Source organism: Acomys russatus, chromosome 12 (genome assembly GCF_903995435.1).
Source record: "Acomys russatus chromosome 12, mAcoRus1.1, whole genome shotgun sequence".
NCBI lineage: Eukaryota > Metazoa > Chordata > Mammalia > Rodentia > Muridae > Acomys > Acomys russatus.
The window spans coordinates 60,132,854-60,138,997 of NC_067148.1; the positions used below are offsets into that span (position 1 = coordinate 60,132,854).

A 6,144-nucleotide genomic window follows, 5' to 3' on the forward strand; every position below is an offset into this window, starting at 1 on the left:
TGCATGAGAAACCTGGCCACCAGGGAGGACACTGTCCCCATGGGAAACCTGGCCATCAAGGAGGACACTGTCCCCATGGGAAACCTGGCCATCAGGGAGAACACTGTCCCTGTGGGAAACCTGGCCACCAGGGAAGACACTGTCCCTGTGGGAAACCTGGCCACCAGGGAGGACATTGTCCCTTTGGGAAACCTGGCCACCAAGGAGGACACTGTCCCTGTGGGAAACCTGGCCACTAGGGAGGGCACTGTCCCCATGGGAAACCTGGCCACCAGGGAGGACACTGTCCCCATAGGAAACCTAGCCTGGCAGAGAGGAGAGGGCCAATTTCTCTAAACTAGCCTATTTTACTGTACCTTTCTCCCATCAGAGGGCTTTTTTGGAGGTTTTGAGTTTGCTGATCAAAAGTTAATATGTAACCTTACTGAGTAGCTTGTATTATTTATTTATTTATATATATTTATTAATTTATTCATATTACATCTCAATGGTTACCCCATCCCTTGTATCTGCCCATTCCTCTCTCCCTCCCATTTTCCCCTTATTCCCCTCCCCTATGACTGTGACTGAGGGGTACTTCCTCCTCCTGTATATGCTCATAGGGTATCAAGTCTCTTCTTGGTAACCTGCTATCCTTCCTCTGAGTGCCACCAGGCCTCCCCATCGAGGGGACATGGTCAAATATGGGGCACTAGGGTTCAAGTGAAAGTCATAACCCACTCTCCACTCAACTGTGAAGAATGTCCTGTTCATTGGCTAGATCTGGGTAGGGGTTCAAAGTTTACCGCCTGTATTGTCCTTGGCTGATGCCATAGTTTGAGCCCAAATCTGCCTATCATAATGTTCTTCGGACCCTCTGGATCCTTCTACTTTGCCATTCTCCCATGCTTATCTCATCTAGAGTCCCAATAGGATGTCCTCCTCTCTGCCCCAGTTTCCTGGTAAGTGAAGACTTTCATGGGACATGCCCCTTGGGCTAGTATGCAGATATAAGTGAGTATATACCATTTGAGTCTTTCTGCTTCTGGGTTAACTCACTCATTATGATCATTTCTAGTTCAATCCATTTGTCCACAAATTTTGGGAATTCCTTGTTTTTAATAGTAGCTTGTATTTTAATAGAGGACTTTTAAAAGCCCATCAAGTCAGCTGGGATATAAAAGGAATAACTAAATAAAAATTTAAAAAGTCCATCAAGTCCCTTATCTGAAGGAAACAAACTGGACTGTGGGATGATGGCCATTCCAGCTTTTATCTTCAGTCAGAGTGTCTCCTCCAGCCAGAGGGTCCATCTGCCTTAATGGGACTGAATCTGTACAGTCGCATCACGGTGAGAACCTGTCCTAAGTATTTTCCACTGACTAGTTTTGGTTGCTGCCCTTGTCTCATTTCTTTCCCTTTCCAGTCATTCACATTCTTAATTAAGGTTGTAGGAACCTGACAAACACTTGGCAGGGAACGAGTCTGTCCTGTTATGAATCCTTTGGAGGGACTCCTGACATTTAAATATGCTTTTTCCAAAACACACATTGTGCACTGTAGCTGTGTTTTCCTCTTCAAAGTTGCTAATAACTGGTCAGTGCTCTTAATATTGCAATTTAGATTAATCTAAGATACAATGTATTAAAGTACTTTTAGGGCCAGAGAACACATATATGCCTGTTATATTGAAACTGTATACAATAATATTGCCATTTATTGATTGTTTTAGTTCACAAGTTAGCAATAGTAAATAATTTATGACTTTACTCATTATCATAAATATTAAAAACCTAATTAGCTTTATACTGTGGAAATCTCTTTGCTGATCAGAATTCATAGGAAAGCCTACTAAAATTAATCCTCAATATTTTAAATATGCTCATTGTTAAATTATGTTTAATGTTACCAGTTATTTGAAAGTCAAATATTTTAAAGTATTCTTTTCTCTGAGAGTTAGTAGAACGTTTCTCTGAGCATAAACTCCAGAGTTTCAGGTTGTTCCTTTCTCCCTTTTGAGCATAAAGTGCTTGCTTTAGATTTTAATATCACTCCAAATAGGCACGCGTTGGAAGTGTTTTAATGCGTTGTTATGCTGCAAATGTGGAGTGCAGAGGCACTGGAATGTATCGTTGTGATCTAATTCAAATAGCTCACTCTCACAGATAAGAGATATTTTCACAAGCTTTGCCTATTAACCTCAGTCATAAGCCCTCATTTTTGTCATATTCATTTGTTGATGAGAGAACTCTGATAGGCTTAGTAAAATTTCTTTACCTATTACAGAGCCAGGCCATCTCCTCTGGAGAAGGTACAACCTGCTAAACTCCATTGTCACCACAAGTCTTCAGAAAACTCTCATCATGTGATTTGTAAACTATAGTACGTAGCAGTTTTGTTGCCTCCACTTTAGAAATGACTCACAAAAGCAGCAGGCAGAGTGTTATCGTTTTTCAGGAGAGCATGAAGACTAGACGTAAGATATAAAGTACTGGTGAGTCCATATCATGCTAATGTGCAAATAGTTCCTTGAAATATAGCAAGATGAAAAGTAGACAAAAGGTTAACCCACTGACGAGCCAGCAGCAGGCTAATGTGTGAGTGGTTCCTCAGGGCCAGCGTGACACTGTTGCATACTTTTCTCTCCTACTGTCCCTTCCTCTTGATGTGAACTTGTCCTAGTAGCTGACAACAGGATCCAGAGATCTGAGGTAGTCAGAGTTATCGTTTTCTGTCATTAATTATGTAAAAAAATCTGTCACTGTGTTTTCAATAATTTTTTATTGCTATTAGAAAGTTACTTAATGCTTTATATATCTCTTGCATTTGAATGGAAAGTCAGGTATTTGCACCCTCTGGGCTGGCCATGGACATGGGAGAATCATGTCACTTGATTATAAGGGGTAGGGGCGTGGCCCCAGCTCCTGCACAGCATGGGGAGCCTATGGTATAGACCGCCTGGTTCACTTACAGTCTAGAGGCTGGTGGCCTGAGAGGGTGGGTGTGGGTGTGTGGCCGTGAGGCATGCTGGTTTTGTAAGGCACTGAAAGTTGCTGTGTTTGGGGCACCGCTGTGGCCTCACACCTGAGCCCTTCAAGGCATGGTGCCGGGCCTGACTGGACCTCTGTGGCCTAAGCCGTCTCTCTTGCCACAGCAAGGTGGGCTAGATTTAATTTTTTAAAAACAGGCAAAGTGGACTCTCTTTAAAAAAAAATCTCTGGTGTGTAAGGTCACTTCAGGATTTTTTTTTTAGACAAGGTTTCTCTGTGAATCTTGGCTGTCCTAGATTCACTTTGTAGACCAGGCTGGCCTCGAACTCATAGCGATCCGCCTGCTTCTGCCTCCCAAGTGCTGGGATTAAAGGTGTGCGCCACCATGCCCGCCTTCACTTCAGGTGCTTTTAAAAAGGGCTTTTCGGGAATGGTGGAAGCTGTCGCAGGCCCACGGGCATCTAGACAATGGGCTTGGAGAAGGACAGGAAGAAGTGGTGGGTCCCGCCCAGGTCATGGTTATGCAGTCCAGGAAGCGCTTCCATCGCCTCCTCCACAAAGCCCATCTTGCAGTTTTTTTGGGAGAACGTGACACGTCTTTGACCACTCCGTCCTTGCTGGAGAAGATTTTCTTGAGGCGCTCCTCTGACACGGAGGCGGGATGTTGGAGAGGTGCAGGGTGGCTGAGGGAGCAAGATGTCCTGGAAATTCTTGGAACCAGGGTTCTTGAAGGGGTGCAGCGGTGAGCTACCATAGTCCTTGGTCAGGCCTGGTCCTCCTGTCCCTCACGAGGCAGCGGCACATGCTGATGCTTTGACAGCGCGATCGCGCTGACTTCCCATGCAGTTTGTGCCTGTTCAGGTGGCTCACGGCCAGCTGGGCCTGGCTGCTGTCTGCCATCTGTACGAGTGCAGTCTCCTTCTTATTAAACAGGCTCCTCACCTGCTACGTATCACCATAGACACCGAAGAGACTAAAGAGGCTTTGGTGTGTGACTTTCTCAGGGTTCAGGTTGCTGACCAAAAGTATGGAATATCCGGCGCCTGCCAGGCCTGAGATGGCAATGCAGCCGTCTGCAGCTGTGGTAGCGGCAGATGGTATGCACAGGTGGGGCAGGGCTCCATGGGCAGTAGGTACAGAGAGGCCTGCATCCTGAGGGATAGCACAGGTAGGAGGTACCCGGTTCCTGAATACGGAGAGGCTGACATTATGCCGGGCTCACCAAAGGCTGCTGCTGTGGTCTGATCCAGCGAAGGCGGGCTGTCTCCAGAGGGCAGTGCAGGCCGAGTGTAATCTCTGCTCTTGTCGTTATTGTATTCGACATGGAGACTGGTGAGCTCAGAGAAGTCGATGCACAGCGTACAGCATGCATTGTAGATGTTCTGGCTGTCCAGCTACAGCTCGGCATGCTGTGTGCTCACAGGGTCAGCATACTGAAGCAGCCTTGGAACTGGTTGTTCTTGGTGAATGTGATGATCTTCAGGACTGTGCCAAACTTAGGGACGATTTGGTGCAACATGTCCAGGGTTTTCCACAATGATCCTGAGCACTGGGCTCGGGCCTGGCGTTGCTGTTCCTACATCCACAGCAGCGGCGGAGGGAGCCAAGGCCAGGTTTCCGGACAGCGCAGAGTTTATGGCTTGCAGCGGCCCATACCTGGTTGGGCAAGCTGTCGGTGTACTGGTGATTGGAGTCCTGGATATAACTGGGCTGTCCATGGGCACTGACCTTGGTATTGGCAGCCTCATCCATGTTCATTTCAATGAAGTACTGGCTCTTCCCCTTCAGCATAGGGAGGTTGGCGACTGTCTCAAAGGGTAACTCCAGTGAGATGAACTCTCAGTAACATCACCAGGTAACTTGTGAACATGTAAGGCTCTGAAAGGGACTCCTGTGCTCCTGTTGTCACCTTTGAAACTTCTTGCTGTCATTTCCATTGGCTTTTGAGGCTGAGCTGCTCATGACGAAGGAGCCATTGCTGACACATGTGGAGAAGAGCTCATTGGATCCTGGTACAAGAGCTTTTGTACAGCCTGCTATGTCTGGGACGATGCTGTCCCATGGCACACAGAGCCGACCCATGGGGGACGGAGTGGAGGTGTAGGAATCTTCCATAATGCTTTTCTGCTTTACTTTCTTTCTTTTATTTAGAATGTTCACTAATCGATAATTGCTGGCTTATAACAGTTAATATATGATTTTTTTCCATCTCTAAAATGGAGCAAAGCCAAAACAAAATCAGTGTTAAGCACAGTTTGGGATGTGGTTCTTTTGCCTTTAGCATGCGATGTGACGTTCTCCTGATGCTGGGAGGTGGCAGCAAACAACATTTCCCACTCAGACAGGTGCTGAAGATGGGAGATGATGGGCTCTAGTGGAGTGTTCTGAGCTCTGAAGTCCCGAGGGTCAGGCGTGTTACATGAGCTTTCAACTGATCATAGGTACGATTTATGATATATTTGTTGAGATGTTACCTCATAAGAAAATGAATATTGTCTGGCTTTTTCTACTAAGACCTGTTGGGAAGCCTCAGTGAAATAGAAATGGAACATAATCACTGTAAAATATTTTGATCATCGCAGAAGCAGATGTTCTTAAAAATAAAATTAGCATTTGCCATTTTAAAACTTCTGCATAGCCCTTAGGAGATCAAATGCCTATCCCGAATTTAATAAGATCTTGCAGTGAGCATGACTCAGCTTATGTCCGAGGGCACAAAGACGCTACCTATTATTTGGTATTTAAGAAATTGTTGACAGCAGAGCAAGATGGTAGCTCACAGATAGCCTCTTTTCTATGGGATCTTCCAAGCTGTCCATGCACCAAAGTCCACATAGGAGAGAGAACTCAGGAAACCAGGTGAGAGGCTGCAGTGCTTGATTTTGGTGTTGAGAATTAAATGTGTATTTAAGAAGGCAGGCAGGAAGGGCCTTTCTCATCTCTCCTCCAACCACAAAAAGCCTGAGTTTGAGAGATGACTATGGCTTTAGGGAGAGAAAATGGATTGAATCTGGAATTTAGACTTGAATCATAGGATCAGATCTTTGATGATGAGACCTCTGCTAGGCAGGCTCCAATGACTCCTGCCATCAAATAAGTACCCATGTGTGAGCTAAGAAAACCAGTAGGCTGTGGCTATAGCTGCCTGCCACACTTCCAACCTCTAATAGCAGAA

The 6,144-nt window shown here is 45.8% G+C and overlaps 1 pseudogene; it reads right to left on the bottom strand.

Annotated features, from left to right (window-relative positions):
- Nucleotides 1–3,430: 3,430 nt before the first annotated feature.
- On the bottom strand, nucleotides 3,431–5,061 carry LOC127196214 (polypyrimidine tract-binding protein 1-like; annotated as a pseudogene).
- Between the last annotated feature and the right edge of the window lie 1,083 nt (nucleotides 5,062–6,144).